The sequence below is a fragment of the Squalius cephalus genome, assembly GCF_949319135.1.
Source record: "Squalius cephalus genome assembly, chromosome: 13".
Lineage (NCBI taxonomy): Eukaryota > Metazoa > Chordata > Actinopteri > Cypriniformes > Leuciscidae > Squalius > Squalius cephalus.
In genome coordinates, this window is record NC_137134.1 from 11,148,999 (window position 1) to 11,162,032 (window position 13,034).

The window sequence follows — 13,034 nt, forward strand, 5'->3', positions numbered from 1 at the left end:
TCTTTGGTTTCTCATGTTCATGTTTTTTGACATTCTGTCCAGTTCCTTTGTATTTCTCTGTTTTGTCTCTGCCCTGGATTCTCTTATTGTTTAGACCAGGGGTGCCCAATCCTGCTCCTGCCGATCGACTGTCCTGCACAGTTCATCTCCAACCCAAATCAAACGCACCTGCCTTTAATTTTCAAGTGATCCTGAAGACCTTAATTGGTTGCTTCAGGTGTGTTTGATTAGGGTTGGAGATGAACTGTGCAGGACAGTTGATCGGCAGGAGCAGGATTGGGCACCCCTGGTTTAGACTGCCTGTTTTGTTTTTGGGATTAAGTATTTGGAATACCCTTTCATAAACAACTTCATTTGGATCTTCAACTTTTGCATCTCTGAACAGTTTTATGACACAGCTATTATCTCACAAAACATTCAAGATAATTTGCAATATCTTGAAAAACTATTCAAATAGAACTTTCATATTTACATATACATTAACAGACATTACTGTCACAGGTAGTGCTGTGTAGAGACAAAGGCACAGGAGGCAAGAGTCCAAGGAAGGTAATCTTTATTCCACAAACTGATGCAAATAATCACAGGAGAACATGCACACCAACAGTTAACACCAGACAAAGAAAGAGGAGAATATATGGGTTATTCCTGGGATTCGGTAATATTTCAACTTGGATTTTTATTTATTTTTTAAACTACATATAATAATTTTCTAAATAGACCACATCATTAGGCACATATTAAGCCTTCAAAAAAATATCATATTTTCCCACCTCAGGCATTTAAAACCTTTTATTAATTTCAGTGTTTCAGATTTAAACACCTTTTATTCGCAACCCTGTAATGGACAGCATGGAATTGGTTTAAAGAGGATTTTACACAAAACTTGCTATAAAACAATCATCTACCTACTGCTCATGTGTCCCTCATAACAATTTAATAACTACAAATGTAACATTTATGATACTTTTCACATTTTTTGGGGACTGAAGTTAAAAATAGACAAATTGTGTGTCTGTGTGTAATGATATACTGTAGACTCAGAGAGCTCACCAGGAGAACAGTCAACATCAGGTTATTGAATTTGCAAAGAGAATGACCACACGTTGATAGCAGACAGAATCAGCATGATGAGGGATGATGAGATGTCAACTGAAAGTAATAGTCCTTTCCTGAATATAACAGAGTGGGAGAATGATTGTTGAGAAGCACACACCTCAGTTGTTGAGATCGTGGAACGCCGGAGAAGGTATAGGAATCTTTCGTAGAGACGTTGTCAACAGGTAAGTAGCATTTCAAGTGTCCGTATAGTATCTGCTTGTGAGAACAGACGATGTGTGTGACTGAGGTGTGTGCTTAAGTAGTCCATGGTTGATAAACTACAGGTGCAGGTGATTTTTAATTGCCTTCCCTATTTTTTTCAAAAATATTAATGTGACAAGGTTGAGGATAGTGTGACGGGGTTGAAGACTGTAACCGGTTTGAAGGGAGGCATTGCCTTCAATTTTATATATTTTGTAATTTTTCTCATATTGTGCCCTTCTTTTTGGATCAACATATCTGCATGCATAACACTGCATGTCTTTCTGCTGCTGATGTGGCTGCCATTTCTGAGGTGTTTAAGTGTTTCTGTGTTTAAGTGGACACATTACAAAAAATATTGAGATAAGAGTTGTCATGAATTTGGTTAGTAGCCTATATCTTTACTGAAACATGACTATTTTATATTTTTATTTATTAAAATTATCCATAAATTAAGTCGAAAAACTCAACCCTGTCACAAGTTTTCAACCCTGAAACAAGAAGAAATATACAGATATGTGACAGGGTTGAGTGTGACAGGGTTGAGGTTTTCTGCACAAAATGGCCACTGCTCCTCTTGTAGTGTAGGAGAGTAGACCATATATGGCAGCAATGAAAAAAGTACATTGTATATACCTATGGATTAAAGTAACATTTTAAATTTGTATGTGATGAGGTTGAGTTGTTAAGCTTGACAGTAACCCTCCCTTGACTATAACAGGCCTAAAAAATATTAATAAAAAGTATGATACAACTTACCATCTTATGCAACACTGTTAAAAAGACCTGAATGATTTAATTTCTTGTAAATGTCACATATGGGTGGAGTCTAAATTATTATAGATGGAGAATAGTTGTGAAGCAGTGAAGTACCTCAGGGACCTGACAAAATGCTTAGTTTACAATAGAAATAAGACATTATTTTATTGTCACATATCCTGTGTAGATGATCGACACGAACACGATGATGAAGAGGAAAGTCTTTTTAATTATATCACAGGCATAAATCCAAACCAGAAAGAGAGCGGTTCACACACATGTAACATAGACAATACCCGACAATGAACACAAACAGAACTGAACTTAAGTTCACGTGATAACGAGGTAGATAATGAGCGCACTGCTGAACATAATGAGTGAGCAAGACAACAAACGATTAACGCAGGCAGAAGGTCGTGAAACACAAAAAGTCCAAACTAACAGAACCGTGACATTTATGATAAAAATTATTTAAATGCAATAATGTTTTTTATTCATTATAATGGACATACCAAAGTATTGCGGAAAGCTTTTAATATTTAATTTTGGTGAACCACCACTTTAAAAAGTCAGATAGATTACAATATACAGATATACATATAAATAAATAAATATATAGATATACAATATATTTAGCATAAAAGCATATTAAAGTTCAAGCACTTCAAACTTTTAAAATCAAACTTAATTTGGTTGTGCAGAAGTAATAACCTAACCATATGATAAAAGGCATACTTTACAACGAATAGAGATTTTAAAAGTGTCAACAAATCACATGGTAAACTAAGGAATAAGGAATACACATCTAGCTCATTCTGTTAACAGCTCGGAGCGCCATTAAAGTTACCAATGAACCCCAAATGTAGATAATCTCTTTCTGAATCTTAAAAATAATATAGCATGATAATTGGACTAATACAGGCCTGTCATATCATTCAATCACTATAATATATATGCACTGATAAAGACAAATAATTGTATGCACGTCCATTAGCTTAAACACAAAAATGCACTACATACGCGTATCACACCACTGAGTGTGATTAACGATAGTCGAAAACTCAAATCTCACAACTAGATCAAGAATGCATTTCCAAAAAAAAAAAAAATTGCAATGGTCAATAAACAGATGTTTTGCTGATCTCTGAGAAAAAACAATACTGAGATTGAGCAGTTTACTTTTGTGATTTAGCAATTATTGGAGTTGTTTATGAATTTATCATTTCTGCATTTATGAAGGCTGTCTCTTTTTTGCTTAGTGCGACCAGCAGAGGGAGCCAATGTGTTATATTCAGTAGTAGGAATTTTGAAACCTTGTGCCTGATAGTTTTTTATCAGGTATAAAATAATATTATTTCCTGAATTTGGATGCTATTATCTCACCACAAAGTATCTGACACACTTTACGAAACTACCGTGATATAAAGTGATAGATACGTGATAGAATAAAAAGATTGTTGAAATGTGTTTAATTAAATTTCTAAAACCACACTGCATATGATGAGCGTTTTTTTAAATAAATGGCATGTGTCAGCTCCGAAACTTGTCCGTACATGCATTTTGTATTGTCAAACTTCAACTGATATCCTGTGCTCAAGAAATGGAAACTGCGTAGGGAATCAACCATGTCATTCAGAGCACGGGGGTACAGCCCTGTTGTTTAGGCTACTGTCTGAGTCACGAAAGGGCGGTGCGCGGTAGTATTGAAATGGAAAGTCCGGTTCTTTTAAACGGTTCGTTTCTAAGAATCGGTTCAGAAATATTCACGCCATATTACGCCATTATCTAATTTTATCATCCATGTCAAATACACGCTCAACCACACTGAACTTTAGGTTACTTATGTAACCCCGGTTCTCTGATAACATGAGTGAGGTATCTCACTATGGGAAATGCCTCTAGGCGTGACAGACGTGGAAGCACCAATCACACCACGTCTGTCAGTTGACAGACCAATCACGACAGTGATGCGGGAGTCCGGCCTCCCTTATATATACCACTGCCGATGGTCCCTACTCCATTCTCTGCATATCTCTTCCCTGTGCACTGCAAGGAGGGAAGTGTGGTGAGATACCTCACTCATATTATCAGAGAACCGGGGTTACGTAAGTAACCTAAAGTTCTCTTTCAAACATTCGCTCGGTATCTCACTATGGGATATAGACAACTCCCGTATTGCATATATGCTGTCTGAAGCAGGCCTGTCAACCAACTCAGTGATGTATGTAACATAAACACACCATAACAAGTGTTGGTTTTTTTTGTTTTGTTTTTTTACACACTTAGGACGTAATGAGCCAGTGATGGCTCAGTGACATCCAGTCTATAAAATCGGACAAATGTGTGAGGCGAAGCCCAACTTGCTGCAGCACATATGTCCTGAACTGAAATGCCCTTAAACAGGGCCCATGAGGTAGCAAACCTCTGGTAGAATGAGCCCTCAGCCCTTCCAGAGGACAGAGACCCATGCCATTATAACTTAATATAATAGCTTCCACTACCCAGTGGGACAGGCACTGACACGAAATAGGTTTCCCTTTATGAGAATCAGCCCATTAAAACAAATAACTGATTACTCTTCCTTGGTGCTTTCGTTCTGTCCACATAGTGACGTAACGCACGGACAGGGCACAAGCAATGAAGCCGCGCATCCTCAGACGAGGAAAAAGGCTGCGGGTGGAAAGCCAGTAAATCCACCTGTTTACAGGCGAGAGCTGACTCACTAACTTTACACTGTAAAAAATTTCTAACCCTCCCAAATCAAAAATTTCAAGTGACCGATAACATCTAAATTTTTCAATTGGCCCAAGTGAAATTCTGTAAATTATAAAATTAAATTTACAGATTTTCACTTGGGCCAATTGAAATTTACAGAATTTCACTTGGGCCAATTGAAAAATGTAGATGTTATCGGTCACTTGAAATTTTTGATTTGGGAGGGTTAGAAATTTTTTACAGTGTAGGCACAAACACTGGATTCATTTTGAGAGTTACTCTCGAGTGATCCATAGCGAACTGCATACAGGAATTATGAACCGACAACGCGTGAAGTTCACTAACCTGCTTTGTGGTCGAAAGAGCCAATAATAAAGCAGCCTTTAGCGAAGGGAGCTTTAATTCAACACTCTCTATAGGCTCGAAAGGGGGCTGAGATAGTGCGTTAAGGACCACAGACAGATCCCATGGCGGAATCAATGGCTTTGAAACCCTGTTCAAACGTCGTGCACCTCTCATAAACCTGCATACAAGCGGGTGTTGACTTAGTGTTTCTGTCAATCCCCACATGACACGCAGAAATTGCGGCAAGATAAACCTTAACAGTTGAAAAGGCTCTGCCCTTATCCAAAAGTTCCTGCAGAAAACATAACACATCCGCGACAGAACAGAGAAAAGGGACGATGTGTCTGTGTGCGCACCATCGCTCAAACACACTCCATTTCCGATCATATGCAGAGCGCATTGAAGCTGCTTGTGCGTTCTGAATTGTTTCAATCACCCTTGGAGGCAAACCCTTCACACTCAAGTTTAACCTCTCACGGGCCAGGCCCAAAGAGCCACTTTGTCTGGGGCTGGGTGAAAAATCTCCCCGCGCGCTTGTGAGAGAAGGTCTCTGCGCAACGGGAGAGGCCATGGCTGGTCTAAAAGGAGTTGAATTATCTCCGTCAACCACAACTTCCCTGGCCAGTTTGGGGCAATCATTATTACTGAGTGACCGTACTCCCTTACCCTTCTTAAAGTTGGAACGATCAGACTCAGTGGAGGAAACGCGTACAGTAGTGCGTTTGGCCACAGGTGCGCCAGAGCATCCACACCCATAGGCCCACCGTCTCTCGCCAGAGAAAAGAATAGAGGGCACTGAGTGTTTTCCTGCGATGCGAAGAGATCTACGGCAGCTCGGCCGAACCTCTCCCACAACTGGCTCACTACTTGAGGGTGGAGAGTCCATTCTCCATACATAGGATTTCCTCTGGACAGGAGATCCGCCCCCACATTCATTATTCCCGGGACATGGGTTGCCCGTAGTGAATGAAAATGCTTCACGCCCACACGATTAGTTTCCGTGCCAGACTGTGAAGCAGATGGGAATGTGTGCCTCCCTGGCGATTTATGTATGCCACCGCCGTTGTGTTGTCTGATCTGATCAAAATGTGGTGGTTCCTTAGAAACTACACAAAATATTTCAGTGCCAGAAACAACGTTAACAGTTCCAGGAAGTTTATGTGTGCGTTTTGTAGCGAGACAGGCCATTTCCCCTTCGCTATCCTGCCCTCGCACACTGCACCCCAACCTGTGAGCGATGCATCCGTTGTAACCACCTTTCTCAGAGAAACTGCTCCCAGACTCGAGAAAAGAGCGATCTCTCCACTGATGAAGAGCGCGCATGCAGAGTGACGTCACTATCACTTTGCGGTTGAGGTGGCATTTTGGACACAAGCCCTGCGCCGCCGTCCAGTTCTGAAACTCCCTCATTCGCAACAGACCCAGTGGAATGACAGAAACTGTTGAGGCCATCAGCCCCAGAAGACATAAACACAGTCTGAATGGAACTCTATTTCCTTTCTAAAAAAGGGATAGACAGCCGCGAATTTACCCGATGCGCTCCTCGGACAGAAACGCTTGATATAGGTCCGAGTTCAGTCTGAGACCCAGGTAAATTATCTCTTGCGGTGGAGCTGGGGACTGCAGCTCTGATCTGGACGATTTTGTTTTTGTGTGTGTTTTTCTTTTCAAACATTGCTGTGCCCTCGGCCCACTGCCTGGATGCACAGGAAACGTGTTTATTATTTTCACAGCACACATGTCTTTTAGAAAACAGCCCTCTGCCCTCTGTTGTAACCCCGTGGGTGGAGGGAGGGAAACTTCTCTGTGAGGCACTGGGGGAACTGTTGAAAACTTCACAACTGAACTGGTCATTGGATAACTTTTTCCTGTGAACAATTCCCGTCTCCAACGCCTTCTCTTGGCGGGAGGGGGAGAAAATGACCGCTCTTTTTGAGGGAGGATAACAACAGATACTCCGTGAGTGCTGTTGTTCATCCCTTTGTCCTGAACATAATGAAACATTAGGTTGCTCGCCGTTTCTTTCCTCCCTGAGGGTTTGCTGGTTGGTGTCTGGCTGCAGCCGCTGCGAAGGATGGTTTTCCCCTCGGCTGAGCTGGCTTAGACTGTGGCTCAGTCTGCTGAGCCTGAGAAGGCCAAGGGCCTCTGAAAACTGACCGACCACTTCTCTGGGGGGCTTCAAACCTGGACCGTGGTGGTTGAGGAATCCTAGCAGCGGATCTGCGAGGGAGGCAAGTTTGGAAAGCCTCTCCCTCCTGCTTTTTCAGATCACACCGTTGTCACATAGCAGTAACAGATGCCCCGAAAAGGGCTTTTGGCTCAACCGGAGCATCCAAGAAGTCTACTTTTTCTCTGTCTGACAACCCTGACAGTCCCAGCCAGAGAGCTCGCTCGCCGACCACTGCCAGGCCCATGTTGCGGCCACAGCTCTGGACCGCACCTCTGGAAGTTCTCAGGTTGAGATCTGCAATGACACAAATCTCTTCCCAGAGGGCTGGGTTTGGTGTCCCAGCATCCATTTGCCTCCCCATCTCTTCCATAAGCTCCGCTTGATAAGCAGTGAGGAGAGAGGTGGCATTAAGAGCCCTCACTGGCAGTGCAGAAGAACAATACATTTTCTGAAAACACTGAGGCTGCTAGGCACTCAGTGCGTCCTGGCAGTGAAGCTGAATTTGAGGAAAAGGCTGCCCTGCGGTTAGGGTGGAGATGATGTGCAACTGACAGCTCACCAGGAGGGGAATTTGACATCCCTAACTCCTCCATGTTATCAACATCCAGCCTAGAAAATCCTTTTACAGGAACCCTGTGTGAAAAAGGCTTATCCCAGAAACGTTTCATCTCTGAAACGCACGCGGGGACCGCTGGAATGAGCTGTTTCACTGGTGGGGCACGTGACGGCAGTCTCTTGCCGTCATAGAGATCTCTCTCTGCCCCCTGGCCCGTCTGCTGCGACGGCCAGTCTATGGAAAGTTTAGCCGCTGCCCTCTGGCACATTTCCAGTAGGTCAAGCTCCGCCTGAGCTGGGGAGGGTGATCCTTCAGCAGCTACGCTAATTATTTCCCATATGCTTTTCTGTTGTTATCTCGGGACGCTAGTCCCGAGGTAAATACAGATCGTCAGCTCCAGTTTGTATCCAGCCTCTCATGGAAACTACAGATTCTCCAACACCCGTGCAGAGACGACTCGGCGCCTGTGAAGAGACGACTCGACGCTGCCGATGTTTATGCCCTAAATCAATACATGATTAACTAACTGTATTTCTCAATGTACATTTCTGAAATGCACTTTCTGTAAAGCTGCTTTGAAACAATATGTATTGTGAAAAGCGCTATACAAATAAATTTGAATTGAATTGAATTGATCCTTCGCTTAACGTGCTGCCTGGCCGGGAGGGATTCGTCGGGAGGGATTTGTCGGGAGGATCGTCGTCATCCTCCTCACCATCGTCCTCCAACAGACGAGCGATGGCCTCGTCGTCATCATCATCCTCCTCTCTTTCCTCCGTAAAGGATCCAAAGAGGGGAGGTATTTGGGGGGAGACTTCGTCCATAAACTTGCCCCAGCTGCATGACACAGGGGGCTGTTTAGTCTCTTCCGCGGGCGGCGGAGAAAAGCAGGGATCTCCCTTGTTAGTGGCCGCGACTCGCACTCTTCTCTCTAGCACCCTTGACGGGAAGAGAGAACAGTGAGGACAGCCCTCGGGGTTCGCGAAGGCTGCCTGAGCGTGTCTCACCACCAGGCATGCGATGCACAACGGATGATTATCCTTGCCTGATATCATTGAACCCCACGCACACGGACGTGAAGTTTCTGCTTTCGGTCCGCCGCTTGCAGAATTAGTAGTTGCCATAGCAAAAATAGTAGGTTATCCAAGCTCACCACAATGTGCAACTCAGAAAAGGAATATCTAAGAGAATTCGCCGTAACACGTTAATTCTCTTAGTATACCAGAATCAAATCAAATCACTGTTACAGTGAAAAAGACCCGCTAACAAAAACAGCTGCGTTCGGTGACGTACCTTGACGGCTCATCTCAGAACAGTTAAACAACTATTTTGAAAAACAGGTACTGCTGAAAATAGCTTCCAATTTCAATCTTCACGGGGAAGAGAACGAGAATGGAGTAGGGACCATCGGCAGTGGTATATATAAGGGAGGCCGGACTCCCGCATCACTGTCATGATTGGTCTGTCAACTGACAGACGTGGTGTGATTGGTGCTTCCAGGTCTGTCACGCCCAGAGGCGTTTCCCATAGTGAGGTACCGAGCGAATGTTTGAAAGAGAACCTAATTTTATGACACATTTATTTTAATCTTGCATACTGTTTAGGATGGATAGTATGGACGTTGAGATGCAGGGATAGTATCGTGTACTTAACGGACACGCGCCAGTTGCCAAGTCCACATATAACATGAGACTTTGGACTTCTTTTTTTTTTTTTGGTAAGTCACGGGTCGCGGGTTGCAGTGTTTTTTGCTTATTTAAAATTGCTTATTTGTTGCGGTTTTCTCCAATGCATTGATTGACACTGTCTGCTTATAGATAATAGCCAATCAGTGCATTAATACAAATGCTGTAATGTAATGTGTCCTCCATATCGCGCCTCCTCCCATTAATTTGATAAAAATAGCTCTCAGTGTGCAGGCATGTGACGTTGTCAATCCAAGTAATCATAGTTAGTAGACGAAAATAGACCTATGTACATTTTAACAAACAATGCCACCAAAAGAGATGGAGAGGAAACATGGACGGTGCAGGGAGGAGGCACCTAATTTAATGTAAAAAATAATATTTGTTTAATATATTTACCATTACAGACATGTCAATTTTCATGTCACTTTTTCTCCTTTTCCATCTTCAAACCTATTCTGCTCACAGCTGATCGGTAATTAATAATATATAAATAATAACTTATTTTGGGCTTGTTTTTTAAGCTGCGTTTGCTTATTTGTCTCATGAGAGTTGGCAACTGCGGCATCAACAAGACCAAAATGACTGAGCTGGAGTTACTCAACTTCTCGGCATTAAGAGGTTGAATGGTTAAAACTTTACAAGCGATACAACGTCTAAAGGATTCAGCTTTGTTTGATGGAAACAACAGAAAGAAGAAAGGGAGTGCTGGAGTTAGATGTCGTAGTGGACTTACCGGGGAAAAACTGGAGAAGCAGGGCGGCACAGCTGTACTGTGAATGGGCCTGAGTGGGAAGATTGTGAGATTGAAGAAAGTGATGATAGTATGGAGATGAATCAAGAGACAATGAGATCAAAATGAAAGAGAGGGGTTGAGTTTGAGGGAATCAATGCAAAAAAAAAAAAGTTAGGAGCTCTAATGAAACAAGCGGTAGACAGGAGGAAATATCTCAGGAAACAATACCATACAATATCATGCTTAGGTTTGGGGAAGGCAATGGTTTGTCATCAATGAATCCGATTAAACTAACAACAATATTAAAAACCAAGTGGGAGAAATTTTTATGGCTAAGGTGAGAGACTGAAACCCACTGATTGTGTGTATAAGTGAGGAACAGAGAGAAAGAGCAAGTAAAATCAAGGAGATAGGCAAATACAAAGTGATAAATATGAGCAATATTGGGATTGGAAGTGATTGGAGTAAAGGAGTAATCTGGGGTGTGCAAATCAATGTAAATATGGAGGATCTAAAGTCAAATTTATGAGGGGGAAGGATCAAAGAGGTAAGACGGTTGCAAACAGTCAGGGATGGAACAAAGAATGACAGTGAGGGCATTGCGATCGTTTTTGATGATGAGATACTCCCAACGAAAGTAACGCTAGGATACCTGAGTTATAGAATACATTCCAAAACCCGTAATATGTTATAACTGTCAAAGATTTGGTCATGTGGCCAAAATATGTAAAGGAAAGAAAAGATGTGCAAGATGTGGGGAGAATCATGGATTTGAGGAATGTAATTTCAGCAAATTAAGACGCAAAATAATATCACATATGCAGAAGCAGTGAGAAGGATAAATGAAAAAGAAGGAATTGAGGGAAGATCCAGAATGACTAGACAAGCTATGGAAGTGCAAGAAGAATCAGTTGAGAAGAAAATGTTGGTGGAAGTAAAAAAGTTGGTAACATTCATTGCAGGAGTGATAAATGTGACAATGGAAATCGAGTCAAAAACAGAGAGAATCCAGGTAATAGTAAAGGCTTCTGCACATCATCTTGATGTTAGTGGGATAACATGGGAGGAGGTGAGAAACGATTTGAATGCATAATTATTTTGCAATGGAATGCTAGGAGCCTTTTGGCGAATGGACAGGAGTTTAAAAAATGTATACATTGGTTAAATGAGACAAATTAGAGAGATTAATGGACGCAGGGTGATTATATGTGAAGATTTCAATGCACATAGTACATTGTGGAGAGGGGAAAGACTAGACGAGAATGGAGAGGTAATTGAGTTATTGTTAGAAGAAATGAATATGGTTAATGATGGAAGAGGTACTAGAGTTGATGTACATAGAGGAAGTGTATCGGTGCTAGATTTAACTCTGGTGTCAAAATATTTAGGAGATATATGTGATTCGGAAGTATGGGAAGAATCAGCGATAGGTAGTTATCATTTTCCGGTGATTAGCCAATTAGTATGAAGAGGGGAACAAGACAAAGAATAGAGAAATGGATATTCAGTAAAGCTCAGTGGGAGAAATGTAAGTATTTATGCAGTGTGGGAAGTACGGAAATTGATTTAAATGAAGATGTAGAAGAGATAGACAGGACATTTAGAGAAGTCATAATAAAAGTTGCTAGGCAGACGATTCCTAAAAGTAGGGGTAAAATGAAGAAGAGAGCAGTACCCTGGTGGACGGATGTTTGTAGTGAGAGTGTTAGAGAGAAAAATAGAAGGTTTAAGATGTTAAAGAAAACTCATATTTGAAATTTAATATCAAAGCGGGTTTAGAAGAGGAAGGAGTACTATGGAACTATAGTTTGTCTAGAAACATAAATTAGAAAGGCACAGGTTAATAAGGAGATAGTATTGGCAGTATTTGTTGCTATAGAAAAAGCATATGATATGGTATGGAAGGAAGGAAGGTGTAATGATTAAATTAAATGATTTAGGAATCACAGGAAGGATGTTTAACTGGGTTAAAGACTTTTTGTCTTTAATGTGGTGGAGAATCGAACTCCCCAAGGGAGCGTACTAAGTCCAATTCTCTTCAATAATGATTAATGATATATTTTCTAATATGCAAGAAGACATTGAGAGACCATTGTTTACACAGATGGCTCCAAGAATTTAGACACAGGAAAGACGGGTTTTGGTGTTTTTATACCAGAATTAGCAATTTCGATGAAGATAAGAACTACAGATCACCTGGCAATACATACAGTAGAGTTGATGGCTATAATTGCTGCTCTGAACTGGATAGAGGATGGTATGCCGTATGCAGAAAGTAATATGTTCAGATTCCAGTTCAGCATTGATTTCAATGAAGACAATGTATTCAAAGGACAGACAGGACTGTATATATGAAATATATGAAATCTTATTTAGACTTCAGCGAGTGAATGTGACAATAGCATTCATGTGGATTCCAGGACATACAGGAGCTAAAAGGAAATGAAACGGCTGACATTTTATAGCTAACGAAGCATGTAAGATAGATGAAGTTATGGAAATCCTATAGTAAATCTGAGCACAGTAATAATTAGGGTATAATAAAGGAATGGCAACATATTTGGGATAGGGCAGTAAAAGGTACATTATTATAAAATACAGAAGAAAGTAGAAGGATATGTGAAGGAAATAATAAAATAGAGGGTATAACCCTAAAGGGACATCGTGGTGGAAAGATTTTTAGGTTGGGAGAATTTTTAAAAAAAATCTTTTGCGTTCCCCCGAGAAACTTTGCGTTCCCTCGTTTTGCGTTCCCTCGCAAAGATA